The 16,286-nt window shown below is 43.0% G+C and overlaps 1 protein-coding gene across 7 annotated transcripts in view; it reads right to left on the bottom strand.

Moving 5' to 3' along the window:
* The window catches only part of LOC111260734 (uncharacterized), a 75,794-nt gene that overhangs the window by 14,351 nt on the left and 45,157 nt on the right, over window positions 1–16,286 (bottom strand). The window contains exons 4-5 of one of the 7 annotated variants that reach the window (XR_002680521.2): window positions 11,862–11,972; window positions 11,054–11,401 (exon numbers count right to left, since the gene is read on the bottom strand). The exons of 5 other annotated variants lie outside the window; for them this stretch is intronic. The gene's annotated coding sequence lies outside the window, so the exon portion shown is untranslated. Of the gene's footprint in view, window positions 1–11,053; window positions 11,402–11,861; window positions 11,973–16,286 lie in introns of those variants that run through there. One more of the 7 variants, XR_002680522.2, reaches the window with a different exon arrangement.

The raw sequence follows: 16,286 nt of genomic DNA, 5'->3' as shown, positions 1-16,286 counted from the left end.
AGTTAAAGTTCATCAGATTATACATGTAACATATCATGCACATGTTGCCTGTTCGTCCTGTGATAGTTTGTCAAAGTGGTAAAAAAACAAAACGTAATTATAAAGCAACCACTGTATGAGAAAATGCGCGGGAAAAATATAGATCTGACGTCTCAGACCTACTCAAAGCCGTACATAGCAATTGCAATCAATCTAAGAAGAGCTGAACGTTACATATTACGTCATTAGAAAAACAATAGTAGTAATATATGTAGCGGCTATTGCGTACGACGAACAGAGGTTTAAGATCTAGTTTATGGTCCCTATTCCCTAAATCATATCGTTGGTTATAACTTTGCATATAGTATAACTCCAATTCTATCATGATACTAGAGTGCTTCAAAAAGACCACCTGTTAATTGTGTTTAGGCCGCTTTAGGAGTGATTAAATTTAGATTTTTCGTTACAAAAAACCAGTATTGGATGCTAAGACAGTCACAATTACAGTAACACAGGATTTGTCAAGCGCTACCATTGGGACTCATCATCATTTTCAATACAATAGGTAATAGGGTACATTAGAACGAATATTAATCATAACTAATATGTACTAAGCACTATAGCCGACCGTTCATTTGCTAGCAATATACTTTTCGTTCGAGTAAACTCTGATTAATGAGTTCAATGGGGATACGCGTTGAAGCTAGAGTTAAGCTGGTTACTACACAACACCACCTGAAGCGGTTGAATCAAACTAGTTTATAAGAACTTGCAGTTATTGGGTCTTGAAGGAATTACCTCACTCCAGGGCGTGCAGTCTGCTCTCCGCTATACGTTACCGCCTTCAAGTATCTTCGAGACGCTAACACTGGAACCTATCCGAATACGGTACAGTACAGACGAGTTCGTCCACCCTAGGCACTCGCCGGGCCTTGCTAAAACGGAACGCTTGTGCGCTACTTGATGAATTTGAATTTAAATTTAGCGCTTCTTTACGGCTGAGAGGCGATGTTCATTCTCTTAAGCTTAGGATGCTCTCATTTGTGTCGGACTAAGGCACAATGGTCGCAGGATAAACGGAAAAGAGGGTCAAAGTTGCGGGCCTCGGAGAAAATGGAGAATAAAACGGACTATGGGCAAAACTAGAGAAAGCTGGAACGGGGTCATCTACGGGCAGACAGCGTTGCGTGGTGCCATTCAAAAACTGTTCCGCGTAGGGGCTTGGCCGTTTCTCAAGTTTCGATAGGGGTAAGCGGGGTAAGTCACTGGGCCACATAAAAGAGGCAGCTTCGAAAACACGCCAAGACTAAGACTTCGCTGAGGTTCGCCGTTTGCAGACGGCGACTAGAAGGGCAACGTGAACGACTTGGAAGCCGTTTGTAGCCGGCAACAGCGCGCACTCGCTTAGTGCTGCGGGGTGACAATAACAATAATTAAAACTCTAATCCCTTAAGTGGCGACAAGGGTCGGGCTCTTCACAAGCCGCTCCACTTGAATACATAGAAGGTAGCGTCATTTGCAGAGACGAACGAGGTTCTTTAAAAGTCTGCTGCGCGACTGCAACCTTCGCAGATTGGGGTCGTAAGCAGCTCCAAAACGAGTTTTAGCCTTACAATGCTATCTGTCTCCGCCCAGCTACTGAACGAACCTCATCAAAGAGGATGCAGGTAAAGAGTGTTAGTGTACTTGAGAGCATCAACCTTCTGACAGATTGCGTAAGAGGACAGAGCGTCTCTCAGGGGACAGAAACGCGGGTCCAGTGATGATGCTAGGAATCGTTGTACTGGAATATATACGATCGGCATTCAGTATACCTGTGGCGTTTAACCTTCAAGCGATAGTCGCGCCGAGCATGAGCGAAAGCTGACGTTTAAATATTCTCTCTGCAGTCTCAAATTGTATTAAGTGTTCCTGCTCAAATAGTTCACGTCGATTCAATCGTTACGTAATATTGTGTAATATATATTAATATGATATATATCGTCATATTTTAATCGCATCTAATTATATAAAGACGTTTACGTACACGAAAGCCGGTTTTCCGCTAGCGATACAGTGTTCCAGCTAAGGAAACGTTCTCCAAAATTCAACGCACTAAAAATGGGGCTTTTGTGTTTTTTTTTTTCCCTATATATGCTTAAACGTATTTTCACAACTTCTGTTTTGCTTGCTATTAATTGCTGGTGTTATACTATAGGAAACTCGTCTTAAATTTGAGCTCGACGTGAATGCTTTGGCTTCCGTCGAGCTCACATTTAAGAATAGACCATTATTATACCGGGATAATGAACCCAGTTGATTAATCCCTCTAGCAATTAAATTTGCCGATTACCTGTAGGCGCTAGGTAGGAACAAAGTAAACCGACGTTAGGCAGCTGCTACGAGACGAGGTTGTGGCTCCCGCATAGTTGAGGATGTTTGTCCGAACCGTTTTTGCTGAGAGCTGATTTCATGCCCCTGCCTCGAATCTTAGAAGCTAGATATCTCTGTTTTGCCTACCTGAGGAAAGCTACCTGGTAGATAAATGACCCGCCATTGTTCTTATGCCACGAACACATTAAGAAGCAGCACCTCTTTCGGGCCTGTTTTAGGGTGGATGGAACTCTTTCCGATCGCCTTTCGTGCAAAAACCTACACTGTCGTTGGTAAGTACCTGACAATGTATCGTGCCGTTCGTCTACTGCATGCGCAGACTCGCTGTTTTAAGAGGATAACCTATCAAGGCGGTTCGTACGTGAGTGGCACAACCGCGTTTGCACAGGTGGAATTATTCGCCGTAAGTCGGGTACCTACAGTTTGCTAGAAGAATTAGGAACGAGCCAAAGCAAGAAAGTAGCGCATGGGAAAGGGGTCTTTGGAGATGGAAATATTATGCTATACGCGCAAACTTTCAACCACTGCTTACTCCCCACAAGTGTGCGTCGTGGACCCGACGCTACCAGGAGAACCCCCAGCACTTCTCTCTTTTACGCTGTTCCCCTCTTTTCTGTTCCAGCTTTCCTGCGTAGGCGAAAGTCAAGGATAACTAATCTTCTCAGTAGAATAACCAACAAGAAAGTGATATGTGGAAACCTCCCGAAGCATATCGCGTCGAGATTACATCCAGTTCCCCTGTACTCGTACCGGCTTCATGGAGAGAGCGCGCTCGTGCTAGCAGTTGGACCGTGATGATTGCTTTTGACTGTCCAATTTTAGTCTTAGTAATAATTGAATAGCAAAAGTTTTAGCTGAAAGAGTCAAGGGTCGCTGATTCTGACTTATCTATCTGACATGTATGACGAAAGAACAAATGACACATCATCAATTATCGTGTGTGAACTTGTGTCTAGTGTACGATACTGTTTAACGATAGATAAGCAATTACAGCCCCGTTGTAATGATCTTGTTCTATTTTCGATTAAGTTTTGTATCACTATCTCTATTGTTGTCATCATTGGCACCAGTTTGGTAACCGCACTTGCTGCCCTCGGTCTGCCACCCTAGTTTAATGAAAAATGTTTTTTTTTTTTCAAAATAGAACGACTTTATGCTATAGGGCTTTCCTGACAACGAAATGAACGAAGAGAAAGCGAGCGCCCGGTTGGCACCGTTTCTTTGCCAAGGAATCAAACGACAACATACAGCAGATTATATCACGGTATCAATGTTATTGGAGATAGCGAGGAGGTAGCGGCGGCGGTGCAGCCTTCGGCGTCGCTGACGGTGTCAATAAACACTGGGGCTTGATCGAAAAGTTATGAAGAGCAGCTTCTCCATTTTACGGATAACTCACAAATGGACTACAAATCGGCAAGAACAGCCAGTGTTTACTTCCTTCATAAGCATATTCATTCATTCATAAGAATAGCTGTAACTACGATGGATGAAATCGCCAGCATAATTGTCTTGCAGAAAGAAAAAATTATGATCGGAGGAGATAGATAGATGTCGACGGCCGAATAGCCGGGTCAGCTAGCATAATGCTTACGCTGACCTTTAATCAGATTGACTTCGAAGTTCTCTTTTCGTAAACACCAGGACGCGCTGAGAACGCTGATCATGCTAGGTATAGCCTTGATGCTGTTTGCAGGTCAGCGTCGAAGACGGTTTTTGCTTTTGAAGCTGGCTGGATCGGTGGACAGATCGGCCTTGGTGCGTTCGTGGTGTTCACTCGGGAAGAACTGAAAGACGAGGACCGCTGACAGTAGCCGGTCAGTGTCTGTATCGAAGGCTGTGCAATCATAGACTTCTTTAGCAATTACTATAATTAATTATCCAATAGGACCCAGGCATGGACAGAGCAAAAGCCCAATGCAAAAGGAGGAAAGGTCGCTAGGTCGAACGGGCCGCTAGCAGGTGGCTGGGAGGTTCTCAAGGCAACTCTGTGAAAACGGAAGCATGTGTATGGGCGTGTCTCTCAGAGTGCGGGGCGACCCGCTCTTCCAATACAGCTTCACTGTCCCAAAGAACCAAGTCAATTATCCTGTCTAATTGAAGATACAGTAAAGACACGCTTTCTCAAATAGCTCATTGGGCGGGTACAGGTTGGGAATAGATTCGGTAAGACGGGTGCGCTAAGGAACAGGAATTCCATGCGTGACTGGTGTCACTGTGGTAATTCGCTTTCATACGAATGGTGAAAATACGGCGTTTTTGAAACAAAACAATCATGTGTTTTGCATTTTGCATTAGTGCACGTTAGACCGATGATCTAAATAACAAAATGTATACAAATGTATATCCTGTATGAGCTTAGGAGTCGCCAAGGAAACATCTTCGGCAGTAAGGAAATGTACGCCATTATGACAGAGCCGAGTTTCCAAATAACGCGAATTTCGCTTAGTGTTTTAGACGAAGCACTCTGTATCTGCTATATGTCCCGGACGTAAGTCGATAGAAAACAGCTATCCCGTTGTTGAAACTAGACCTGTTAGAGCGCACCACAGTAACTCTGGATAGCCACAAAGAGTACAACAACGGCGGCGGCAGCAGAAGCGAAAGAAGCAACTACCTATCAACATTTCTGGAGCAGGAGGCTTCGTTTCTTCCATAGCCAGCCTTACCTGGTAATGAGTTTATCAAGTTTGCGTTCACGTCGGTCGATCTTTCCGGTTACATTGCATTAACTGGTAGGCTGCCAGACAAAAAAACTCTTGTCCCACCAGGAAGTTCCAGTGTGCTGATGCGATCGACTACACTATACTATAATACGATGCACATATTGTTAGTGGTTCCCCGACAATGACTGCGATTGCACTAGCGGGTTTTGTATTTTAGCTTTTTTGCCGAGCCGATAAGGAGATCCCGGTAAGTAGCCTGTTGTGCTTTTGGGCGGCCTACCAATAAGGCTTGTTCAGGCTACACTATGTATTGTGTCGCGGCCACTTGAATCCATTAGACCCTACCTACGATGAGACACGAACATATTCTGTGTGCAGCAGTGACGTTCACGACCCGAAGTCGCAAATCTAGCAGTGGCACGTCGTTTGTAACTGTAAGTAAGCCACGATATTTACTTACTTGTTACATGAGTGGCTAATGCCAAGAAATGCGTACAGAGATAATGCCAGACAAACAATTTACTAGAACATTGTCGTCTTGTTCTATGCCGTACGATACACGGCACCTGATACAGGTGCTTGGATCCGGTTCTTGGATTTCCTCGGGCCCTCGCATTCGGTCTAGTACGAGCGAACCGAGATATATGACGTGATGTCCTTGGGGTCACTATTGGATGAAACGGCTAATTCTACGGTGATCCGCGCTGGACAAGTCTGGTTTTTCGTCGGCCAACGTGTGTTTACCAGCCGTATTCTTACTGCCCAGCTACGGCGATGTTAGGGACTGACTCATTTTGTTGACTTATGTTGGCTTACGTTGGTTCGCTTACTTACCTAACCTCCCTACGAACTGAGGTAAATGTACGTCCAGTATCCTTGATACCGAAAACTGCTACGAAAACTACTACAGCTATTGCAACTATTGCACCGGTTATTACAGTAACACCGACTCCTGCTTTGCCCTTGACCACTACTATGATAGCGTTAGCTGCTACTGCTGCTGGAGCAGCTGGTAGTGAAAGTCAAGAGTGTTCATTTTAGAGAGTCTCCAGGGTCCACCTTCAAGTTTGCCAAGCACAGCCAGCAGCCGGACCTAAGGAACAAACTTGCCCAGCCACACTCTTTTCTTTTGCCCCCTCTCTTCCCCCCAAAGCGAGACATCTTAGCGAAAATAGGCAACATCATTAGTTAGGGGATGATTACGATAACATGGCTAGTAACGAAGAACACCAAGCTTCGCGAGGATTTCTCTTGTTGTTATTGTTATTGGTAGGAAATTCCTGACACATTTCGAAATCTTCAGATACACAATGGTACAGCCCGAGGAACCTTACACGTGTTTGGGTGAACATTTTATTCAATAGAATGCCGCTTCTGTTCCTACTGTCTCCTGTTCCAGTTAGTATTAGTTGCTTCCGTTTCTGCCTACGTTAGAGGATCTTGCTTAGTTACAAACAGGCCTGTTTCCACTATGTGTCCTGATTACTGTTCTGCGATTACAAGTGGCGGCTTTAGCCAGTACACAAAACAGCCCCACTAGACATAGCGCTTGCCGTTCATTTGAATATTGAAAATTACCTCCCGGAACCCTGAAAAGAAAGCGACTGCTACAGAAACTGAGGCATTAGCAAAGAATGCAAGAATCCACTTCGCGTCTGACTAGGGCGAAAAAGCATACAAGTGAAACACTTACACACATGGTAATAGAGGATCAGATAACCTGGTCGTTAATAGAGTAAACTTACCCCGTCCTCTTTCTAGCTGGCTCAATTTTCCCTGTTTTAGCCCACTACTTCTCATGTAGCTTCCTTCTTTCGGTCGGTTCACACCCCGCACCGTCGCGTGGCGACCTAAGAGCTCACCTTGTTTTAACCGCTTATTCTAAGGCTAAACGTCTCGAAAGTGAATTCACTATTACTGCGCTCACAGTTAACTGTGCCGAGACTTGATACGGCTGAGCAGGCGCTATGTAAGCTAACTATCGTTAAAGGCCGTTGATGTACTCCTGCGAGGAGCTACTGCATTGGTTTGCACAACCTGCCCAAATACCTTTATTCCCCTTTCCCTGCCGAACTGCTTATCTGTGGTATATTTAAGGTTGGTCTGTTTTTCTGCCCAAAGAAGCTCTCTCAGTTTAAAAATTAACACCATATATCCTCTTACAGACACGTATCGTGTTTCCCCCCATCGTTTTTTAACGTTCGTCGTCCGTCGTTGCTGCCATCATGTGAGTACACTCAGAAGTCGAGCGCCGGAGACCGAGACACAAAGCAGGGAAATCCTAAGTAAGAGGACGGAAGCGAAAATAAAGATAGAGAAGCGGCGAGCGAAAAGCCCTCGGCGGGGTCGCCCTCGCGACGCTGCTCTTCCTTACCCTCTCTTGATTATCCCATGTGAACTGATTCCAAACTGCCGGTGAAGGGGGCAAAACTCTAGCGGTAGACAGAGGCCCGTGCTCCTTTTTGGTGTCAACACCGGCACCAGGCCTAGCATCAACGTCGGCCACGTGCAGCGTGGCAACAGAAGTGCAGTAGTAATCGGAAGAACAAATTCTAGAAAAAAAAATGAGACGGGTAGTATTCGGAAGAATTAGGGATTCACGGGAGAGAAAAAGGACGTTCACTTAAGCTATTTTCAAAAAGAAGCGAGTCGGTAGAGGTAAGGGGTACAGGGTGTTGGGGTTTGTATTTGCGCACGTAAAAATCGCCGCCAAATACCCTTAAGAGCGAAGCTAAAGACCCCCGTAGATGTATGGGGGGAGGGGGGAAGAAATGTGGGATACATCCAAAATGAAACGAAGTGATGGAGGCAGAAATGTTTAAAAATTAACAAGAAATAATTACCTCCATATTTCCGTCGTTCTTCAATCTCAGATTAACTTTCTTTGCTTTAGACGACACAACATTCGCAGTGTACTACCGCAGTTTGCCGAATAGCTTCTGTCCTTTTTTACGGATCTTTTTTTCAGAATAGTTTTTCCCCTTTCTCACCGCGTCTGTGCTATTGATCGCCTTCTCGTTTACGGCCTTACCTCGCTGCCCTTTCTGAGTAGACGCGCTTCACACGGCTGGCATCGCAAGTTTCCCCGGTACCCTGCATTACGCTAGCGTCCTACTGAGACAAACGGGAGCGAATCCTGTAACCAGCACTACACCCACGCGCAATGTCCTGCGGTTCCAGCGTCAATGAATTTTGCCCGATAAGCGGTAGCAGTAACTATTTGGTAGACTAGATGCCCCAGGAAGAAAAGGTAGGGACTTCTTCCGAAGCAGCTTCTTCTACTTCCCGATGCTTTCTCATTGGTCCTCAGCAGAAGCCGCCGAACACGGCAGTTCTCTTTTTGGTGTTTCTTATTTCTCTTGGCTGTTGTTTCTTCGAAGGAGGAACAGAGAGACGATCGGTTTGAACTAACTTTTAATGGCTCCCGATAGGACCCTAACGAGGTCATCGACAAAAAATGCCAAGAAACACATTCACGTTAAGAAAGTGAATAGTAGCAACTAGAATCAGCCACACATATATACATTTCGATGAGACCGTCGAAGAGATATGGGCTTGCTAACTAATGTGTATGTTGTGTGGAACTAGTCATATATATATATATGCATTGAAGAAATGTACGCGCAACGAAGGCGGCGCACTCACACATTTGTGAAGGGAGTCTATGTTAAGCAATGTAAAACGAAAACGTCATTGACGTGTACCTATCTATACGTTCCATCCTAGCACATCTCTCACCGTCCGATTCCGTTTGTAATATTTATTGCTATTATTTTACAGTTAAGAAGTTGCATGGTTAGGAATAGTGATCTAAGCTAACAGCATCCAACTCGTTGACCTGGCAATGTTGGTAAACGAGCAGAATATGAGCGTCCTTCGTGGAAATCGTCTAATGACGTCCAGCTCAAGATAACAATGTTTATTATTTCTGTACCGGCTAAGTTTTTAGCTCATACAGACATTTTACCTCTCGATTTATCATGCAGTTCATTCGAACGATTTCAAAGTGTTTCACATGATCGTCCCATATAAGAGTGTGTTTCTTTAGCCAGGCAATTAATAGGGCTGAAAAGCAGATACAGACTTCGTGACAAAACGTGTCGAATGGCGTGTCAAGAATTTTATTTCATCTTGGATACGAAAGTCCCTGTATGTTTCGAGTTGTACGTCCGATACTGCCGTTAGTACAAGCGTCGTTGATTCCAACCCACCGACCCACCCTTCAGTAGCGTCGAAAGATTCGTTCGTGACACCTCCGCTAGAGTTCTTCTCGACGTTCGTAAAATATTTGATCCGTTGCGACATAATGTTTTGCCAGCGATAATTTCCCTGCTTAGTTTAGAGGGCAGTTTTTGCAAATCATACTCATTTTGTCTATTCAATAGGTCCCCCAAAAGTGCGAACAGGGACCGTCGTTTATGGCAGCCTTACGACATTGGCAAGTATTTCTCAAGGCTCTACAGAAACCATTTTACTCGATTTTATATACCAATGCTACTTTATTTTTAGTTAACATGAGCTCTGCCCATTATATAACAGTCTCGTCAAAAGTTTTTCTATCCAAGAGGATAATGGCGCAAAAGAAGAATCACTGATAGTGCCTGCGAGCGGATTTCGTTTGCTTGAACTGAACCTGTATGTGTCGTCTATTTAGCTTTCCTTGACCAGCTCAATCCTATGCCTAAATCGATGGCAGCAAAGTTTATTCCAATAACCCAACGCTGAATTTTAGCAGCGGGGTAATCTGGGCGAAATTTTGCCGCAATTGGATTAAGATCAGCTTGAAGTGAGTATTCGCTCCCGGCGCAAGAAAAAAACAAAAGTTCTTAAGGCTTCTAATTTATTTGGACAGCGAACAGTAATCGAAATGGTCGCCTAACAAAAAAAAAAAAAAAAAAAACAGGAAGGATAATCGCTTAATGATTGGGCGAACTAAATTTTCAGTTAGTCTGTACAAAAACGGCACTCAAAATATGAACCGACCAAAGCGTTTACACGGTCGATCTACAGAATACAAAAAAAAAAAAAACATTTACGACAGGCTTAATTGTTGGTAATAGTTACAACAGGGCGTAGTTATGCTGACGAAACAATCTTCTGCAAAGAAAAAAAGCTAGAAAAGTATTTACTTGAAGGTATTTTACTCGCTGCATTTTCCCTAACCTGCACTAGAGTATATTTCGGTTTAATTTGGAAAGGTTTTATAGGCTAACGGGGCACTCAGGTTGAACCGTACATATTCAACTATGCCTAGTTCACTAGGTTAATGGCTAGCAATTCAAGGTATTTCAGAAGCGAAAACATTTACAATATCGTTACAGAGATAAGAAACGCAAAACGCCTATTTAGGTCTTATTTAAACCTTTCTTTATATATATATATATTATGCGTACATATACGTATTCTTCAGATAAGTGTATATTGTATAACGTGGCATGGTGTAAAAAGCCGCTTCTTATCTAACGGAGTTTGCTGAATTGTGTAGTACACAGAATAGGGAGATACGGCCTAATTGAGTTCTCCTCTAAGCATCTATTCTTCTTGTGGTAGTTTTTAGTGCGTGAGACACCGATCTAATCGTTAAATAAAAATGGGACGATAAGCACGTCGACCGACCAGATGAATTAGGAAGAACAGTTCAGCTGTCTGATTTAGATATCTGATCCGTTCTAATTGAATGAGTCCGACCTATTTGCGAATCTCGTAGGTAAGAACCTGAAAGGCAATTCGAGTTCAGAATTTGACGAGCTAGTGCTACTTCTGCATTACAAACACAGGACCAAAGTGTGGAAAATAGTGACGGTGCTGCCAGGCTCCATGATGTTACGCTCAGAAATATTCGAAACAATATAGCTAACCGCAGAGGGTAGCAAAATCTGCGTAGTGGCTCTTAGGCCGACACGATGAGGACGCATGGAGAGTTCGCATCAAGTACATGATTCCAAGAAAATAGAGATTTTTAATAGCATTGATCTGTTAGCGGACAAAAAAGCAATGACTCACAAGTTGATTTCAGCATTTATTTGGAGCAGCCATTGCTCCATAAGCAGCAAACGCGTTTCTAGATTCTACCTGCTTCTAATAGGCTGTCAGCCCCAAGGTAATCTCGCCGGGTTTTGAAAGCATTCCCAAAAGCAACGTAAAGATTCGCCAGTCCTTAGTCATGGATTACCGTGCGATCACCAAACGTCTTCAGGTGCTGGGGTATCCACTCTTACTCAGTCAGATAAAATACATCGTACTAAAGGCTACACGCTGTACAGCATCGAGTCCCTAGCTTACCTAATGTCAAAGACCTTCGGATAAGATGCCCAGCGTCAGTGGACTCCGTCTAGTGGATGTGCCTGAAAGCTCGATGGTGTACAATGGAGTTTCGCAATTGCCTGTAATGACAGCGTTGCAACCGAACGTTCGTGGCAAAGACGCTAAAATCCAATCTAGCTAATGACAACCAAATAAATTACGCCTATGCTGTATAATCATGAGAATTTTTCTATACAGTTGCTGGTGATAATGTATAAACAGTAGTAGGAATAATGAATAGTTAACAAGGATGTAAACAGCAGCACCGTCACTAAAGAGGATGCCTGTAATATACTGCTGACGCTTCAATCTGAAAATATTAACGGTAGTCTTCTTTAACGCGAGGCAATGTTTCGTTCATTGTGCATAAAAACAGCAGAGAAAACACATGAATACTATGTACACGTTTATCGGTTTTCTATCGGTAATTTTTAAAACAGCGTTATCCAGAAATATGCTCATAGAAACAGGAAAATCTTTAAGGGACTCCTTTTCGATTCGCGACGGACCAAGCAGAGCAGACGTCCTACAAATACGCACCGCTTTAAAACAAGTACACGAATTCGCGTTATCAATAGAAACACGACCAACCGCAAACAGCATCGTCGGCAGCACCGATTGGACGAACGCCGCTAGCAACAATTACAACACCTAAACACAAATAACCAATTTGTACTTTGTCAAACTTTGCTAAACTAGAATATACAGCCATTCGATACGTGAATGCAGACGGCACTATGTGAACGGTTTCTAACAATAAACACGTTGCTACGGAGGCCCCTATGAGATCTGCTTCAATATCTCCTACGCTACCGTAGATATTGGGAGCTCTATGTCCAAAAAAAAGTTCACACTAAACGGCAAACGGACGATACGATCCGAAGAAGTAAGTTACTCTAGTTGATTTGAAAAAATAGGAAGGTGGAGCGATGCATAAATATTATGAGATGGAACAGATTCGACGACCAATGACGTGGCGATACGTTTTCAATATTTACCAGGACCATATTAGATGTTGTTTGTAAAATATCAGGGCGTCACGATATAGGTCTGAAACATAATGGCCATCTAACGTATCTAGAGGGAGCGAACTTGAATAAGATACAAAAAAAAATCAGAGTTCAAGCGGAATCTTCCGATTTGTTTACACCACTTTTCATTTTCCCCAAATTACACGTGGTTCTGCCTTATCTGTGGGCTCCTCTTCTCAGATATATACTCTGATATATACGCGTATACTCCTCGCTGTTCACTGATTAAATTCACAACAAAAAAAAATATATGTTACTATTGTTCTTATTCGTACGTTTGTTAACATACCTATTCATAGAATAAAAAACATTCGCATTATCTATTGTAGGTGGTCGAGATATGTGCCTACTAGCCACCATACTTGTAACGAAAGTACATGGTTAAACAATATGTACATGTTTGTAAGAGTATAAAGCGGCCATATTCAGTGAGCCTGCTACCGTTTTCGTAGTTAACGAACGTAACCTGTGCAGTCTGCTACACACGAATCAAACGCCTTGCATGCGACTGCTGATTACCTCTGCCTATACTATATATATATATATGGCAAGGCGTAAATAAAAAATACATTTCTATATAAGAAAATGTACAGCCCTCAGCAGGCGGTGCCGTCCTCTTAGCATCTGTGTACGGCCGTCATAATCATCCATGCCCGGCTAGAAGGATATTTCGCTTTTTCGATACGAGGATGAGCTTCTTCCCATCCATTCGATTCGACCCGTCCGTCGCTTTGCTTTCCTCAAGGAGGAGGCACCACCGCTCGTCCCTTTTTCTTCCTTTTTATCCCTGGCTGCATGTCTTGCCCTTGTAACAGCTCAACGTAGCTCTGTCTTTTCAAATACAGTAACAAAGAGACGGCTAATATCAGCGATCGACACCGGTCGAGGACCGACGGTAAAGAAGTTCAATGAATGAATACAGGTCCTGTCACTCGCTATTACTGCTGATCCGAGATCAGGACAGGTCTCTCCCGCTATGGGACAAGGGCCGCCCAATTCATGCCCTCGTCGGATTGGCGGATGATCGGCGGGCAACCGAGTAGGGGCATTTTGTAAGCAGTGATACTAGCAAAGCTCGTGGAGAAATCCGAATCGGAAGGATAGCTTTAGAAACGGCTCCGGTCTGGAGAGCTCGTGTGCGTCTCCAGTTAGAATAGAGCGAAAATGGACGAACTGGAAAAATCTTAGTCGTCGTATGGGTCACATTTTTTATTACACTAGTGGAAGTGAAGGTTTGGCCTATTAGATTTAAGGCCGATGAGCTCGTTTATGGCTTCTGAGTAAACGGCTCATCCACTGCCGCCATACATGAAACGTAGGTAAATAGGTATGGATTCTATTCGCTGACCAGTTTAACGCATAAATTTTAAAAGGTTAGCCTGGCCCGATCCGTAAGAATGAGAAAATAAGACCAGTCCTTTTTTCTTATTAGAGGTATCTCGTGCATCAATAGGCTATTATAATTTGCTCATCTAGTTTTACTATAAAAAACGATTATACTGTAGGTATATCTTGATTCAGTCCATATATGTGCCTGACTCCCTGAAACGCAACTATTTGGGGCTCATGGCGAAGATCGGGGCTTTGCGGCTAAGAGCGCCGTTGTCAATTTGTTTTACCCTACTTTCCATCAAGCATTGTCTATCTCGTACCTCTCTTAGCCATACATCGAATTTCGCTAATCTGATTAGACGTCATCAGACTCGCTGATTTTGTATATGCCAAGTCCATAATGTTATTAAGGGAATACCTTGTATTGCCATGGCAACCCAACATGGCTGTCTATTCTGACCCGACATGCACTCGGTTTGTGTAAATTATTTGCGAATCTTCGCCGACAGAGACTGCCGCGATTGTTGGTCATTAACATCCTGACAGCATTTTAACGTGAAATAAACTTTCGTTTTTCTCATTAAAAGGTTACACATTTCTGTCAGATTGAGCGGTAATCGCCGCTGTCTCGGATGAATCATGCTGTTCAGGGAATAGGCGGGGAAGAGGCCTTTGTAAACGATTAATACTTAGAGGTGGAGTATATCTTGAAAAATACGTTAGATAAAGCACTTGCCCATTGGAAAATTTGGGTCGACTACGAGAACAGGGGAAGGAGGCTGAGTACTGATCGCGGGGGTTCACTAAATAGAAAGAACATGCTTGAATAAGAGTATCTCATAGAGAGTCGTTTCCTGTCCTGCGGGTTAACGGGAGCATTTTTACGCTAATTTTACTGGTCGACTTAACGGCGGGTGAAGCGGCAGCCGACCTTTTAGCTCTAAGTTTCTCGGTTTGTCGGTCGAGAAGAGATGGCAGAAGTTCGAGATTGAGATTATATGACAACTTCTACATGACACACTTTGACCGCATTGCCAGATGATGTTACTATGAAGAAAGCTTATGACGGACAAATTGTTGAAACCACTAAAAAGATCGGCGACTGTGCACACAATGGAACAGCGTACGTAGATGTTTTATTTTATTAAAAGCAAATATCGACAATTAACCATTATTTAGGTATTTTTGGAAGGCCAATTGTCCACTGCGGAAGATCTGTGCCTCTGGAATATCTACAAATTTGGCGAAAATGAACTTTTTAATTGTATAATATTAAAACTAAGTGACATAATAGAAATACCTAAGCCGATTGTTCGTTGGGATCACGCTGCTTATCAGCAACAACCAGTTATCATGGCAAAACGTAAACAAATAGTAAGTCTTAATCGGAAAAAAAAGCGACCAAGCTATATTGTATCTGTCAGCATGGATCGAATTCGCTAACGTGATAGTTAAATGTGGTCTAATGAGGGCTCTAGAATCTTAGCACTGAACTTGCCTTAACCTATCAGTTCGATCGCAGGTGTTCTACGGTACGAGAGTTACGTACAAAGATGGTCCGCTTTACTGGTATCGCAAAGTAAAGGGCTTACGTGATTTTTCTTCAGTGAAGAGCTAATTCCAATAAGCGGTTCCTGAATAATTTCGACCTAATCAACCTTTAGCAGATGTGTACGGAAGTTGCAACAAAAAAACTTTTGGACAGATATAGCCTTTTGGTAGCACATACACAGTTTACAGGAGGACGTGCCTGTTTAGAGGCGATCTTATAAAGACAGAGCGAAAACAGGCCTTCGTTACGATCACTGCTGATCTTGAGATTGCGCCTTTTTAAACGACACGAAAATAATTAATAATACATAATAGAATATGTCAGTGTTGTACGTTCCCATAGTTCTGTTTATGGCGTGCATGTACGTTTGATCGTGTCTAGTGATAAGTCTGCATGCAGAATTATGACAAAATCAGAAAGTACGTGCATAACGAATCTGTCGTAAGTTGAATCTACTATAACCACTGGAACTTCTCCCTCAGCACGACCTTCATATCCCTGTCTTTCGACCTGACCGAGGAAAACATCTTAGAAGCTAGATGGTAGCCAGATAAGAAAATGCTATTGATGCTTTTTTATGAATGGGGTATGAGGTGAAATGGTAGCTGATGAGTGATGATATCGTGAGAAAAAAATCTCATTCTGAAACAACCCGTACGTTATTTTGCATGCAACGGGTATTTAAGGTGCTGGCGGATATGTTGCAAAAGCAGCTAGTAAGTCTGCGATGAATTTAACTAAGGCCATCTTGATTGCGCCAGAGAGAATATATTTAATAAAAATAAAACTGGACAAAAAAATATAATCGAATTTCATTATTAGCAAATTAACGGTACTTTTCTTATTATTAGCGGTAGTCAATTGGAACTTGAATTGAACATATCATAACCGCTAAGTTCTATCTATCTGCTCTACTAACCACTACAAATCTTTAGTAGCGGATTTGTCCGGCTCCAATTAGCGTAAAGGTACTGTGTTAATTTTTAAGTGATCTGTATAGTTTCGCTGCAACCGTTTGCAGCTGATTTACTCAATTCTTTGTTCGTTGCG

The sequence above is a fragment of the Varroa jacobsoni genome, unplaced genomic scaffold (genome assembly GCF_002532875.2).
Source record: "Varroa jacobsoni isolate VJ856 unplaced genomic scaffold, vjacob_1.0 scaffold_471, whole genome shotgun sequence".
NCBI classification, from domain to species: Eukaryota; Metazoa; Arthropoda; class Arachnida; order Mesostigmata; family Varroidae; genus Varroa; species Varroa jacobsoni.
The sequence above is the reverse complement of the archived record's forward strand: the minus strand, read 5'-3'. Positions and strand labels throughout refer to the sequence as shown.